Source organism: Hyperolius riggenbachi, chromosome 7, assembly GCF_040937935.1.
Source record: "Hyperolius riggenbachi isolate aHypRig1 chromosome 7, aHypRig1.pri, whole genome shotgun sequence".
NCBI classification, from domain to species: Eukaryota; Metazoa; Chordata; class Amphibia; order Anura; family Hyperoliidae; genus Hyperolius; species Hyperolius riggenbachi.
This window is the reverse complement of record NC_090652.1, coordinates 39,919,655-39,935,518: the sequence shown is the minus strand read 5'-3', so window position 1 is coordinate 39,935,518 and position 15,864 is coordinate 39,919,655. Positions and strand designations below refer to the sequence as shown.

At 46.0% G+C, this 15,864-nt stretch overlaps 1 protein-coding gene across 5 annotated transcripts in view; it reads left to right on the top strand.

Annotated features, from left to right (window-relative positions):
- Positions 1-15,864, top strand: part of LOC137524266 (uncharacterized) — a 168,802-nt gene that overhangs the window by 37,736 nt on the left and 115,202 nt on the right. The window contains exon 1 of one of the 5 annotated variants that reach the window (XR_011022648.1): positions 7,083-7,209. The exons of 3 other annotated variants lie outside the window; for them this stretch is intronic. The gene's annotated coding sequence lies outside the window, so the exon portion shown is untranslated. Of the gene's footprint in view, positions 1-7,082; positions 7,210-11,102; positions 11,263-15,864 lie in introns of those variants that run through there. One more of the 5 variants, XR_011022649.1, reaches the window with a different exon arrangement.

The window sequence follows — 15,864 nt, the reverse complement described above, 5'->3', positions numbered from 1 at the left end:
GTATATCTGGCTGTTTGTAGCTCCGCCCCTTTCTGAATTTGAACCCCAGTCTCCCAGTGACCAGCTGTACCAGGTTTGAGGCATCTGCTATTAACAGTATAAGAATGGTTGCAGTTTAAATATTCCCTTTGAAAATCAAAAGTTGAATTTTGATTGGCTGTTGTAGGCTCCACCCACTTTCCAAAATCTTAATCTCATTCACCCAATGACCAACTGTGCAAAGTTTGACAACCCTGCCATTAACAGTGTAAGAATGGCTGCAGTTTATATTTTCCCTGTAAAATTTGTTTTTGGCTCCACCCACTTTGTGTAACCTTGTCACACAGTCACTCAATGACCAATTTTGTGAGCTTTCAGGTTCCTGGCATCAAAAATGTGTGAATGGAAGCAGTTTATCCAGCAAAGAAATCTGATTGGCTGTTTTTGGCCCCGCCCCTTTAGTGAATTTGGACCCCAGTCACCCAATGACTGACTGCAGCAAGTCTGAAGCCTCTGTCATAAACAGTGTAAGAATGGCAGCAGTTTAAATATTCCCTTTTAAATGCAATAGGTGAATTTTGATTGGCTGTTGTAGGCTCCACCCACTTTCCAAAATCTTAATCTCATTCACCCAGTGACCAAGTGTGGCAAGTTTGAGAACCCTGCGATTAACAGTGTAAGAATGGCTGCAGTTTACATTTTCCCATTTAAAATGAATGGCTGAATTTTGATTGGCTGTTTTATGCTCCGCCCGCTGGATTTGTAACCTCAGTCACCAAGTGACCAACTGTGCCAAGTGTGGGGACTCTGGCTTGATTACTGTGAGAATGGCAGCCTTTTACATTTTTTCCATTGACTTGAATAGGTGAAATCTGATTTGCTGTTTGTAGCTCCGCCCAGGTGTGCAGGGGGGACGCGAGACCCCCAGAACATATCATCCCAGGTAGTAAGGGATCTGCATACCAAGTTTCGTTCAAATCGGTCAAGGGGTTTTCGAGTGATCGCGGCACATACACACACACACACACACACACACACACACACACACACACACACACACACACACACACACACACACACACACACACACACACACACACACACACACACACACACACACACACACACACACACACACACACACACACACACACACACACACACACACACACACACACACACACACACACACACACACACACACACACACACACACACACACACACACACACACACACACACACACACACACACCCGATTTTATATATATAGATTTAACTGACATAGATTTAACTCTCTAATTGTTCTTTTTGTCTTACAAATTATACAGAATTGTATGCTTTTAAATTGAATGTTGGTATTTAGTATTAGTTCTCTCACCACACCTCAGTATGCTTATTCTTAGATTCTTGTCTTGTTAGAGACGTGTGTTACCTGATTTAGGTGTATCATTGAGGGGAGGAATTACCACTATTTAAATGTGTGTAATATGAAGTCAGTTCAGCTAAAACGAAGGACCCAGCAGGGTCAGAAACATGTCAGCTCTTGTGCTGTTCTTTTAATGGATATGCAATAAAGGAATCGATTTCTACATCTGTGCAAGGAGTGTGTACGTTTACATTATGGTTTGTAATAGGGTGTGTTCCTGTCCAGCATCCTGGATCATTGACCTAGCCGCTATGAATGAGGGATGAGGAAGAGATTTTTTTACTATGTATTTAACTAAATATGTATCTGTTTATATTTTGTAGTGATGCATATGAAGTGACCATGCTGTGTTTCCATTGATACGTCTAGCTGAATTGTGATGCCTGTTTGTCTTTCCTGTTTGGGTATCATAGGCCATCTTGTTGGTGATGTCATCCCCATGTACAGAGCAGGGAGAATTCACAGAATTCAAGTTGTCGCCAGCCAGGATTGAACTTGATCCTGTGATTGACACTGTGGGCCTCAGTCAGGTATAGGCACGTGCCTACAGGCGCCAAATGATGCAAAGCAGGGCTGTGGAGTCGAGTCGTGGAGTCGGGCAATTTTGGGTGCCTGGAGTCGGAGTCGGGAAAAAATGCACCGACTCCGACTCCTAATGAATTTGTAACTGTAATTAAAATAGAAAATATGATACATTTTTCTATTTCTCAGATAATAGTCATTAAAAATAATGTGTATATATACACTATATATACCGTAATAGCTGTGCTTAGTCCACAAAAATGAAATAAACCAATCAAAATTAGTTACTTGTGCTGCTTCAATAAAGCATTCCCCGTATTTTTAAGGTCAGATATACATATCTGATTGTGACTGTATATATGATGTGTAGACAGGAATCTCTTATATATACTAAATAACATCTATGCTGTAAGAATAAAGCCTGATGTGTAGCTGTGTCACTAATAGAGATGGTCAACGAGATGGAAATAATTCTGCATTGATGCTGATTTATGCAAATGTATGCACTCCCTTTGCTGATGAAATCAAATAATTTGATATGTTGTTAAAATTTGGTTTGGTGACTACAAATTAAAGGTTAACTGAGACGGATGAAAAGTAAAGTTTTATACATACCTGGGGCTTCCTCCAGCCCCCTTCAGTCTAATCAGTCCCTCGCTGTCCTCCACCACCCGGATCTTCTGCTATAAGTCCTGGTAATTCAGCCAGTCAGCGCTGTCCGGCCGCATGCCGCTCCCACAGCCAGGAACATTCTGCACCTGCGCAATAGTGCTGCACAGGTGTAGTATGCTCCTGGCGGCGGAGTGTGTGCATGCGCACTACGCCCGACTGGCTCAAGTACCTGGACTCATAGCAGAAGATCCAGGTGGTGGAGGAGGAGGACAACGAGGGACTGATTATCCTGAAGGCGGCTGGAGGAAGCACCAGGTATGTATAAAACTTTAATTTAATCTGTCTTAGGTTTACTTTGTTACACAGTAGTACTATACTCTACATATGCACTCCCCACAGAGCTGCAGGGAATCCACTGAGAATGCTGTGCACATTGAACACAGAGGTGTTGTCTGTTTACAATCTCCTCATTCCCCTGCAGAGTACCTGCACATCATTCTTACATGTACCCACACTTACATTGCCTAGGGCCTGATAGATGTTCTTTGTTCCGGTTTGTACCTTTTACAAGTACTCTTACCAAGGACTAGTTTTAGTCTAAAGGTAATAAATATAGTAGTCTACATATCCTTCTCACTTCAGTTGTCTTGTAAAATTCCTAAGCGTTGGCAGTTAAGAGACGAATTTCATGTTACATACTTTTAATCAACAAAATTGTAATATGCAAATTAGAGGAGTCGGAGTCGGTGGAATCCTAAACTGAGGAGTCGGAGTCGGTGGATTTTTGGACCGACTCCACAGCCCTGATGCAAAGGTGGCTCATTCCCGTCCCAAGCAAAGCAGGTGATTTTGGCACACAGAGCTCACAGCCAGGCACCAAAACCATGCGTACCATAGCAGCAATGTTATGCTGCGCGGGGTGCGTAAGGGTAATTTGGGGCTCTAGCGGCTGCTGGACCCCGAATTACATCTCCCTCTGATTTGCTACAACTCGGAGGGGGATTAGTATGTAAAGAGAACAAGAGACGTTGGGAAACATTTTTTAAACATACCTGGGGCTTCCTCCAGCCCCATAAGGCTGGATCACTCCCACGCCGCCGCCCTCCGCTGCCTCTATCCGCCAGTACCGGGTCCCGTACTTTCGGCCAGTCGACGCAAGCGCAGTGCGTCACTGCCGGCGGACGCGCCCATTTTTCCGCATACACAGGGGCTCCCTCCATATCCTTACGCATGTGCCTCCATACTATGCAGGCGCAGGCGCATGCGTAAAGATATGGAGGGAGCCCCTGTGCATGCGGAAAAATTGTCGCGTCCGCCGGAAGTGACGGGACCCGGTACCGGTGATAGAGGCAGCGGAGGGCGGCGGCGTGGGAGCGATCCAGGCTTATGGGGCTGGAGGAAGCCCCAGGTATGTATAAAAGCTTTTCCTATTTTTTCACTAGCTTCGTCTCTGGTTCCCTTTAAGGCTGCCGGGGAGTTTTGTGGCAATAGGGAGAGCCGTCATTCGGCTCTCCCAGCGCCCAACTCACCGGCGGCTCGATCAAATGTACACCTCCTTGAGCATCTCTCTCCCTCCTTCCCTATGCAGATTCCCGGGCTGAGTGTAAATGAGAGGTTACGCACCCAGGTCTCGGCATTCCACTGACCAGAACTCCCTTCAGTCGGTGGCTCCTCTAGCTACTTAATACTGAATTTCCTCTAGATATCTAATTCTCGGGGCATCAAGCTGGGGTCAATAACAAAAGGTCAATCAGGAAATCAGGCGGGCAGAGCAACGAGATACACTGCTAGCAAGCTGCACAAACAGACAGCTCTGATGCACCGGGCAAGTGAACTAAAATAAGCAGTTTGTTGCCAAGATGATGTTGCAGACCCAGAACTGCTGGCTATTTGTTGCATGCGCACAAACATTTACATTAACACACTGCGCAATCATAGGCACATGCTGTTCATGTATAAACTGACATGTACACCTGCATGTTTGCAAACTTTCCTTTGCGTCACACCAAAGGGTGTGACGCCAAGAGTCAGACACACGAAACGCCGTCACACTTGCACGTTTATGGGACGGATGCCGGACACAGCAGTGAGGAGGACAACGTTTCTAATTACCCCATTTTATTATGAAAGGGATCAAGCAGTCTACAAGCATTAGGGTAATTATAAACCGGAAAGGGCCATAAATACTAATTATGCATATGCTTCTGTACAGGCCCGTCCAACTCATCCCTATTTTGCTCAAAATGGAAGAAGTATTTGCCAGACTTCTACTTTAACACATTTTTTTTCATTATTTTTTTAAATTATTTCTCTTTTGCTAGAAAGAATAACCGTGACATCTTGGGCCATCACTCACTATGGAAGGTGAGATTAAAGAACTCCTCCGACTTGCCCTGAACAAGATTTTGGAAAAGCCCTTTAAATCCTTCAAGAGGAGGCTTTCTGAATATGAACACTCTGAATACAATACGATTGCGAGAAGTGATCTGGAGAATAAAGATAGAGAAGAAGTGGTGGATCTTATCATCAGCCAGTATACCACCCATGATGGGCCAGAGGTAGTAGTGAGAATCCTGGAAGATATTAATGAGCGCCAAGTCAGTGCAGTACTTCTAGAATGGCTTGCAGGTAAGGAAATGAGGGACCAATTACCGGGGATGTTCATAATGATTTTTGTGATTCAGGTTGCCTCATCTAATTTTTCACCTAATCAATGTTGCTATGGGGCCCTGGAGCATAGGGGGCCCAGTGGGTACTTGATGTATTAACTATTAACTTTCTTGTGTTCCCCCACCCTCTGGCTTTGTCTCAGTGTTCATTGACTATATGCAGTGTACATTGCATGAGAATGTATATTGCTCAGTAAATGCTTATCCATAGGGTAGGGGGCAGGTGGCATTGCTCAAGTGTGCCTATTTAAAGGGGCACTATGGCCAAAAATGTTTGAATGTAAAATATGTGCAAACATATACAAATAGGAAGTACTTTTTTTTTCCATAGTAAAATGAGCCATAAATTACTTTTCTCCTATGTTGCTGTCACTTACAGTAGGTAGTAGAAATCTGACAGAAGCAACAGGTTTTGGACTAGTCCATCTCTTCATAGGGGATTCTCAGGGATTTATTTATTTTCAAAAGCACTTACCGTATATCCTCGCATATAAGCCGACCCGCATATAAGCCGACCCCCCCCCCCCAACTTTTCCCTGAAAAAACAGGGAAAAATGATTGACCCCCATATAAGCCGGGGGTAGGAAATGCTGGATTGGTGCAGCCCCCCAGTGTGTCCCAGTATAGCTAGTATAGTGCCCAGTATAGGTAGGTAGTGCCCAGTATAGCCAGTATAGTGCCCTGTATAGCCAGTATAGTGCCCAGTATAGCGCCCAGTATGGGTAGGTAGTGCCTCAGTTTAGCTAGTATAGTGCCCCAGTATGGCTAGTAAAGTGCCCAGTTTAGTTAGTATAGTGCCCAGTTTAGTTAGTATAGTGCCCAGTTTAGCCAGTATAGTGCCCAGTTTAGCCAGTATAGTGCCCAGTTTAGCTAGTATAGTGCCCCAGTATGGCTAGTAAAGTGCCCAGTTTAGCCAGTATAGTGCCCAGTTTAGCCAGTATAGTGCCCAGATTAGCCAGTATAGTGCCCAGATTAGCCAGTATAGTGCCCAGATTAGCCAGTATAGTGCCCAGATTCGCCAGTATAGTGCCCAGTTTAGCTAGTATAGTGCACAGTTTAGCTAGTATAGTGCCCCAGTATGGCTGGTAAAGTGCCCAGTATAGTGCCCAGTTTAACCAGTATAGTGCCCCAGTATGGCTAGTAAAGTGCCCAGTTTAGCCAGTATAGTGCCCAGTTTAGCCAGTATAGTGCCCAGTTTAGCCAGTATAGTGCCCAGTTTAGCCAGTATAGTGCCCAGTATAGCAAGTATAGTGCCCAGTTTAGCCAGTATAGTGCCCAGTTTAGCCAGTATAGTGCCCAGCATAGGTAGGTAGTGCTCTCCCCCCAGCTCCCCGCTCCCCCGCGGCCGCCGCTGCTATTACCTGCTTAGTCAGCGGCCGCTTCCTAATCCGCGTTCCCCTTCTGAAACTTTCTCAGAGTGTATCACAGCAGCGCGCCCGGCGCTGCTGCTGTGACGATGCAGAGGGCAGGAAAGAGCGCGGCTCCCTATAGCGGCGATCTGTATCGCCGTTACCAAGGGAACCGCTCTTTCCTGCTCCCTGCATCGTCACAGCAGCAGCGCCGGGCGCGCTGCTGTGATACACTCTGAGAAAGTTTCAGAAGGGGAACGCGGATTAGGAAGCGGCCGCTGACTAAGCAGGTAATAGCAGCGGCGGCCGCGGGGGGAGCGGGGAGGGGGGGGGAGCGGGGCGCGGACCACCCACCACCCACCACTAGACCACCACGGAAGACTCGCATACAAGCCGACCCCCCCAACTTTTGACCCCCTTTTTGGGGGTCAAAAATTCGGCTTGTATGTGAGTATATACGGTAGTGAATGGCAGTTGCTCTGTCCAACTGCCAAAAAACTGTGTAGCGAGCAGGGAAGCTGGCCAGCATCATTGTTTAAATCCTTTTTAGGGAATATCTTTATAAAGAATAAAGGCCATGCTGAGAATCCCCTATGAAGAGATGGACTAGTCCAAAACCTGTCGCTTCTGTTAGATTTCTACTTCCTACTGTAAGTGACAGCAACATGAGAGAAAAGTAATTTATGGCTCATGTTACTCTGGAAAAAAAAGTATGTTATATTTGTGTATGTTTGCACATATTTAAAATGTTACAAATTTTCGCCATAGTGCCCCTTTAAAAGTTTTGCTATCCCCATCATCTCTAGCTACACCACTGGTAAACCCCTTTAGGGCCCATTCACTGAAGTGATTAGCAGGCGATTCCTGCTAATCACTAAACCGATTGCGCTTTTTAAAGCGTTAGTGCTATGTTACCCTATGGCCATGCTCTCACTGCGTGATTAGCGCCAATTGCAAACGTGCTTACCTGCAGCCTTTTCAGGGTGATTCTGGAGCGATCGTGATACAGTGCTTTTAAAGTGCTGACCGCGATCGCTCTGAAATCAGACGTGTCCAGTGTTTTTTGGTTTTTTTTTTACCACACTAATCGCGGCAAAATCGCTGCAAGCGCTAAGCGCTTCCGTTTTATGCTTTTAGATGTGAATGGGGCCTAAAAGCAAACCTGAGGCAGCAGAAAATAAAAAAAAAGTTAGATACTTACCTATGAAGAGGAAAGCCTCTGGATCCTCCAGATGTCTCATGTCCTCCTCGAACCCACTGCCACTGGCCGGGATCCTCTTTCAGTTCATGGGAGCACTCCCCTTTGTACACGAATGTGGCCATACTGTGCCTGCATGAGTACGGCCGCACCTGCACATTAGTACAGAACCGCTTGTGGTGCACATGGCAATGCTTTAACAATTTGGGGAGCACGGCTTCAAGAAGATATCTGACAAGCTCTTGTTGAGTATGTTCGGAGGGTCTATGCATGGCAATGGTGGAGGCGAGGAGGATTTTTTCCTGCTGCCTCAGGTTCACTATGAACAAGCAAAAATTTTCTAAAACATAAGGCAAAAAAGGTAACCCACATGGCCCATGTGAACGAGACAACAGCTGATGGCAGACTGGTTCACAGTACAGAAGCAGCAGGCAGGAAGTTGCTAGATGAACTAGTCAAAGGTCAAAGCAAGAGGCAGACAATATTAACTATAGTCCAATCTGGACTCAGTATAGGGGAAAGAAATCAGTAAACAAGATCAAGTCAGGATAGGTGGAAGCAAAACAGGTAATTTGGGCACCGGCGGCTCCTTGGTAAAATGGCTGCTGCATAGAAAGCAATGAGAACTGCGGCTTTAGCGACGCCCAGGTGGTATTTTGGGCGTCGGCAGCACCCAATAAATTTTGTTTTTAGGCAGCATGGAAATTGTCGGTGGGTGCTTATAGCGGCAAAGGCGGTGGGGATATCGGGGGATAGTGCATCAGGGGGTTAGGCATCAATAGAGGGATGGTTCAAATGAGAATAGGGTTATGTTTAGCAACAGTAAAATATCGGTAAAAACGACCAATATTCTACTATCGTATTACCCATTGCTCTGTAATAGAATATCTGTATCGCCTTTTTACATGCACACCGGTTAGTGGTGGACAAAGCCAACAATAGGCCCCTGTGCAGAATAAATGTGGGGGGCCCAGGCGAGTGGGCACAGATCATAGGTGGATCCAAAAATAACATAAAAGTATGTAAACCTAGGCTGTATTCCGTTGCCACTGTTACTGAAGCACATATTTTCTTCCCATTCACTAAGGCTCACACATGACTGGGCCACAAGCAATTTCACTACTCCTCATGAAGTAGTGTCACACCTGTTCCTAAGAAACAAAAAGAAAACTGGTAAAAATTGAAATGGTCATAAAAAAACCTCAAATAACTAAAATAACTCTACTATGCCATTATTACTAATGTTATTATCATGTATCTATATATAGCCTCTTCTCCATAGTATCCCCCCAACCACTGCCTGACCTCCCGCACTGCTCCTCGGGCCCCTGCACATGATGTAGCTGCAGATGAATAACTCACCTGTATCGGCACCGATCCATCCATGCCTTCTGCAGCCACGCTGCCTACCTCTTCTCCATCCAGCGTGTGTTATGTGTAAAATGCACTGGCTCCTAGAGAAGAGGCAGGCAGCGTGGCACGGACGGATCAGCGCCGGGACGGGTTAGTTATTCATTTGCAGCTACATCATGTGCAGGGGCCCGGGGAGCAGTGCGGGAGACAGCTTGGTGGAGATAGGTGGTGTTTAGCCCCTGCTGTTAGGAATTATGCATTACCTTCTCCTGCCTGCTGGTGGCAGCATTTACTTGGACTACCCTAGACTTTCACTGTGCCACCAGCAGAGGGCTTTATGGACATTTAGCAGTGCTGAAGTTCTGCCTTCCGCCAGCAGGTGGCTGTTTGCTGCCTGTACTAAGAACTTGCAGTTCTTTGTCTGGCCTGCAGAGGCCTCTAATGGGACTTTGGTCAATTACCACCAGCTGCTTACTGTTTCATGGACTGACTGCCTCTTCCTCCAAGTAATTGCCAGAATGTCATTCATTATTGGTCTACGTTCCTGGACACACCTGATTCCTGTTCCTTGTATCTTGCTCACTGATCTGTTTACCTGTTGCTGAACCTTGCTAGTCCTGACTTTGCCTCTGCTCCTTCCTCTGTACCTTGTTATATTTTGGTATCTGCTTTGCTTTTACATCACGTTTTCTCAGGTGGTCTATGCATTGTCCTGAACTTTTTCAATATGTGTTAGAAATACAGTAATGGGTAGGGCGTATCTTCTGTTTTAAGGGAAATGTGTCATTTTATTGTATCATATGTGACTTGACTAATTACAGAAAACCAATGAAAAAAAAGCCAAAGTAATATAAATACCACCATGGATGATTTAGTTAATCATAATATCATAAGAAAAGCCATCCATATAGCAAATAATAAATTCACACAACAAAATGTCCATAAAGTACAAAAAAAACAAAAGTTTGCTTTCTTAAAACAGAATTTGCGATAATACAGGTTGGGGTGAGCTTGAGATGTCTCCCAGGGCATCACTGCTGAATATATGCAAATTAACCATTCTACCCTTAGAAGCATAAAGTACAAAGTTTATCAAGAACGTGTCCCCTTAAAAACCATTAAAAACACAGCAAGGGGTGTAAGCCCAGTGACACAAATGACTCCTATGATAATTATTATGGTATTATTATGGTATTAAAAAACAATATATCAAAAACACCAAAAGTTACATATAACTTAATTGTGAATATATTCTATAGATAGTACAATTAGCGCTAGGTGAGAAGAATTGGTAAGCTGCACGTTATATGGGGGAATCCCTTCAACCCCCAAAAAGCTTTAAGAGACTATAAATTCAATAATAACATGCGCTAAAAATGATAAACATATGGAAGTACTTCACTATTTATTCAATTGTTTAAAAATCATAAAATATACAGCATCAATTTCAAATAATCCACCATATATACCTCAACTCTCATTCAGCCACTCACATACACCATATGGGGCCCCTCTATTTCATTCTATTTCACCAGTATAAAAAACTCCCCTGAAATCACAAGGAAGAACTATTGTTCCTTTATAGGGCTTTAGTCACTTGATCCAGTCAGAAAGTTTTCCTTCCTACAGCGGAACTCACACTGTTGCCAATGCTTCTGGTTAATTACAGTTCCATTAGACTCACGTGTCCCTTAGGATGAAGGATTAGCAGCCGCTGTCCACAGCGATATGTTCCTATAGCAGGACTCCCCGCTCTGACCTCCTTACGTGCTCCCACACTCTGCTCGCTGCCTCGCTGTCTCTCCGGATTCTTCCGGCGGCATACGCAGGTTCAGTCTGCAAGACTCAGACCTCGCTCGCCGCACTTCCGCTCAGATGATCAGCTGATCCGGCCAGCGTCTCGCTTTGGGTGACGTCACCACACAGCTTCTGGATCTTTGCTTACCAGAAGCTGTGTGGTGACGTCACCCAAAGCGAGACGCTGGCCGGATCAGCTGCAGACTGAACCTGCGTATGCCGCCGGAAGAATCCGGAGAGACAGCGAGGCAGCGAGCAGAGTGTGGGAGCACGTAAGGAGGTCAGAGCGGGGAGTCCTGCTATAGGAACATATCGCTGTGGACAGCGGCTGCTAATCCTTCATCCTAAGGGACACGTGAGTCTAATGGAACTGTAATTAACCAGAAGCATTGGCAACAGTGTGAGTTCCGCTGTAGGAAGGAAAACTTTCTGACTGGATCAAGTGACTAAAGCCCTATAAAGGAACAATAGTTCTTCCTTGTGATTTCAGGGGAGTTTTTTATACTGATGAAATAGAGGGGCCCCATATGGTGTATGTGAGTGGCTGAATGAGAGTTGAGGTATATATGGTGGATTATTTGAAATTGATGCTGTATATTTTATGATTTTTAAACAATTGAATAAATAGTGAAGTACTTCCATATGTTTATCATTTTTAGCGCATGTTATTATTGAATTTATAATTGTGAATATAGATAGGCAAGCCAATCATATTATGTCACAACTGTACCTAAAAATCCCAAAAAGTGGAACGTAGGGATGGTTGGAAATGCGAAATTCCGCGGAAAATCCGCCATTGCCGATTACCGCTACCAATTCCGCTTTCCGATGCGGATTTCAGCAGAAATCACCAAAATTTCCGCCGACTTAAACAACGATTTTCTCAAAAACTACAAGGTCTTTTGAAAGAAAAATTCTCCTTGGTCCCACTCTTCTGTTTAACAAACCCTGAAAATGTGGCGTTTCTACCACCTACGGGGGCTTTGCTATTAACCGCTAAAGTCAGCGGATTTTGACTGTAATGTAAAATGCAGAAAATTCGCATTATCTGATATGCAGTAATTGAATGACAATCAGAAGACTCAGGATGAGTAAACCAATCAAAGAATGGGGATTTAGGTGGAAATATCAGCGTTCTCTGATTAGCTTATTCATTCTGAGTCTTTTGATTGGCTTAAAATTACTGCATATTAGGTAATGCAGATTTTCTGCATTTTACATTAGTCAAAATCCGCCAGCTTTAGCAGTTAATAGCAGAGCCCCCGTACGTCCTAGAAGCACCACATTTTCAGGGTGTATTAAACATAAGAGTGGGAACAAGAGGAAAACCATTTTTGAAAAAGACCTTCTAGATTTTGAGAAAATCAATGTTAAAGTCGGCGGAAATTTCTGCGCTTTTTTTTTTTTTTTTTTTTTTCTACTGCACTTGTACTACCCATTTCCGCATTCCGATGCGGAAATGCAGTTTCCGATCGGAAATGCATAAATTGCATTTCCGCGGAATCCGAACGAGCATCCCTAGTGGAGCAACAACCCATACATCTAAATAGTGGATAAATTACATGTAAATACCGTATTTGACCATAAGATGCACCTAGGTTTATAGGACAAAAACTAGGGGAAAAATATATACTAAACTTGGTGCATCCATGGGCGTCCGCAGAAAATTTTCCAGGGGGGCAAAAAAGGGGGGGGGGGGGAGGAAGAAGTGCCGCGCCGAAAACTGGGAGTACGTTGCGAAAAATGGGGTTACGTCGTGCCGAAAAATGAGTGTGGTCATGGACCAGAATGTGGGTGTGGTCACGGGTGGAGACAAATTTACATGAACTTAGCAATGGTGGGACATTAGATTAGGACAGTGGTGGCAAATCTTTTGGAGGTCGAGTGCCCAAACTGCAACCCAAAGTCACTTATCCATCGCAAAGTGCCAACAGCAATTTTAAACTAAATACAAACGTTTTAATTCATACATGAACATTATTGAAAATCCAAGTTGAAAATTGTGAAAATAAAACATTTCATCCATCCTACTCCTGAAAAATGTATTAATTTTTTTAGAACCTCCCAGTTTCATTTTCTGTTTTAAAAAGCTGAAAAAGTAGGTTTAATGCTATTGTCTCATATGATGATGATGATTCAGCTTTTTCCATAGTCTCGCAGTTAGCAATCATGTGACCCCCAACAAGACAAATTCAGCAACCATGAGGCCCCCAACAAGACAAATTCAGCAGTCATGAGGCACATAAATAGACAGCATTTCACGTAAATGGGCAGAATGCCCCCTTAATATGGTAGACACCTCTCACCTGGCTTCTGAATTCTCCTCTACTGGCTGCTGTGCCTGGCTGGCCTGGCAATACTGTTTTTGGCTGGATTGGGGATGATGTGTGGGCTGAAAGGCCTGGCGGTGATGCTGTGGCCGGGCTGGCGGTGATGCTGTGGCCTTTTTGACAGTGATCAGTGATTCTGGGCTGGTTGGCTGGTGGTGATGCTGGGCTTGCTGGCCTGGATAGATTAGGTAGTAACAAGTGCCCCCTAGTTTAGGTAGCGCCAGGAGCCTCCCAGTTTAGGTAGTGTCAGGGCCCCCCAGTTTAGGTAGTGTCAGGGCCCCCCAGTTTAGGTAGTGACAGGGCCCCCCAGTTTAGGTAGTGACAGGTGCCCCCCAGTATAAATAGCCAGATCTATACGTGTCCCCAGTGGCAGGGAAGAGAGAAAAGGGAGCGTGTGGACAGCAATGGGGAAGGGGGGGGAAGTCCCCCCCCCCCTTCCCTCACCTTTGGGGCTCCCCCTCTTTCTCGTTTCCCCCAGGCACAAGTGACTCTTTGTATCTGTGCGCCGCTGCTCTGGTCTAGTCCAGACCAGCACAGCGGCTCACAGAGAGAGAGTCACTCGCTCCTGGTAATATCATAAGTGTTCCGCTGCTGCCGCCCGCACCGCTGATTTCTAAAGGGGGGAGCGAGAGAGGGTGCCCCAAAGGTGAGGGAAGGGGGGGGAGACTACCCCCCCCCCTTCCCCACCGCTGTCCACACGCTCCCAATTCTCTCTCTCTCCGCTGCCACCCCAGGGTGGGTGGGCCAGCCACTCCCGGGTTCGGGTGGCTGGGGGGGGGGGGAGCTGGCCAGGGGAGCGCGCATGCCCCATTTTGCCCTACGTAGGGACGCCCATGCATCCATGGTGAAGAGATATCTTGTGGATTATGCTCCCTTTGTACCTCTTGTGTCTCCCTGTGTCCTCCTCTGTCCCTCTTTTGTCCTCCTCGATGCCCCTTTTGTGTTCCCCTCCACGTCACTTTGTGTCCTCCTCCTCTGCATGGGCACAGTACAGGGAGTACCCAACATTGCGGCAGGTTGGAGCTTTGCATTGGCTGGCATTCACAAGTCAGGAATGCCCTGCATTTGGACTATAAGATGCAGTGACTTTTTACCTCCACTTTTGGGGGAAAAAAGTGAGTCTTATAGTCCAAAAAATACAGTAAATCACTATGAGGGTAGCTGAATGGAGGGAAACAGACACCAGTACAGTGAAAAAATGATCGGATAGTGTGAAAAAGGCTTACCCAGCAGATCCACCAGGCCAGCACCCGTGGGGGGGAGGTCCACTTTTTTGGATTTTAGGTACAGTACCTGAGGAGAGGGAAGCATAGATCCTTCATGGCTTCCCACTCTGTCCTCCAGACCTCCTCCACTGCATGGGACCCTTCGGAAAACCAGGCCCATGCTCCTCTTCTCCTCTGTGGCTATGCTGCATCCGTGCATGCACAGGCAGTAGCACAGAACTGCTTGTGCACGAGTGGCTCCAGCTTACTGTGCAGGTATGGCCATACTTGCGCAGGCGCAGAATGGCCGTGTTCATGTCAAATTATTGATCTAACGGGAAAATTGCATGGTGTATACCAGGCATTAGACACTGCTTGTATTAGCCACAGTTTATCTTCTTTACCACCTATGCATTAATGCACCCAGCTTCATCTTTCACTTTGCAAAGCTCTGCAGAAAATGCTATGGGCTTGATTCACTAAAGCGTGCAAAGTGTTAGCACACCAGTGAAAAGCCACTTTGCATGTGCTAACATGCTTTGCACAGGCTAACTAGGGTGCTAAGTAGTTTGCACGTGGAAAGCTTTTAGGAGTGATAACTGAGTTATCACGCTTTTGTGAATCAAGCCCCATGTGTATCCAGGCCAGGATTTACCTCACAGGAGCCTAGGGCACAGTTGTCCTGGCACCCTATACTTCTCCCTCCATGAACCGACATACAAAACAGCACCACAAGTGTGCTGGCTGGCCCAGCTGTCACTTCTCTCTTACTTCCCTTGCCTTTCATAAGTAGCTAAAAGTGCTCCTTAGTATTAGGTAGCCAGAAGCACCCTCAGTAGTAAAGGGGTTCTCTGGTATGTTTAAAAAAAGCTAAAACTGACACTTACCTGGGGCCTTCAATCAGCCCCCTGCAGCTGTCATGTCCAGATCCGTCCTACGATCCTCCGTTCCCCACCACCGGTCCCGGTCTAATTATGCTTTTAACTAAACTGCGGCTGCGCGGCCGTGGCCGCAAGCGTGCTCGCTCCTGCGCGTGTCATCAGGCACTTACTGCACAGGCGCAGTACAAGTAAACTTCGTACTGCGCCTGCGCAGTAAGCTTCCGATGAATCATGCAGGAGCAAGCACACAACCGTGAAGCCGCAGTTCTATTCGTCTGGTTAGACGAATTATTAGCAGGCTACCGGCGCCAGGAACAGAGCATCGGAGGGCGGCGCGGGACATGACAGCTGCAGGGGGCCGATAGAAGCCCCAGGTAAGTGTCCGTTTTAGCTTTTTTAAACATACCAGAGAACCCCCTTTAACCACTTGAGGACTCAGCCTTTACCCCCCCCTTAAGGACCAGCGCTGTTTTTTATGATCTGTGCTGGGTGGGCTCTGCAGCCCTCTGCACAGATCAGGTTGCAGGCAGAGCGATCAGAT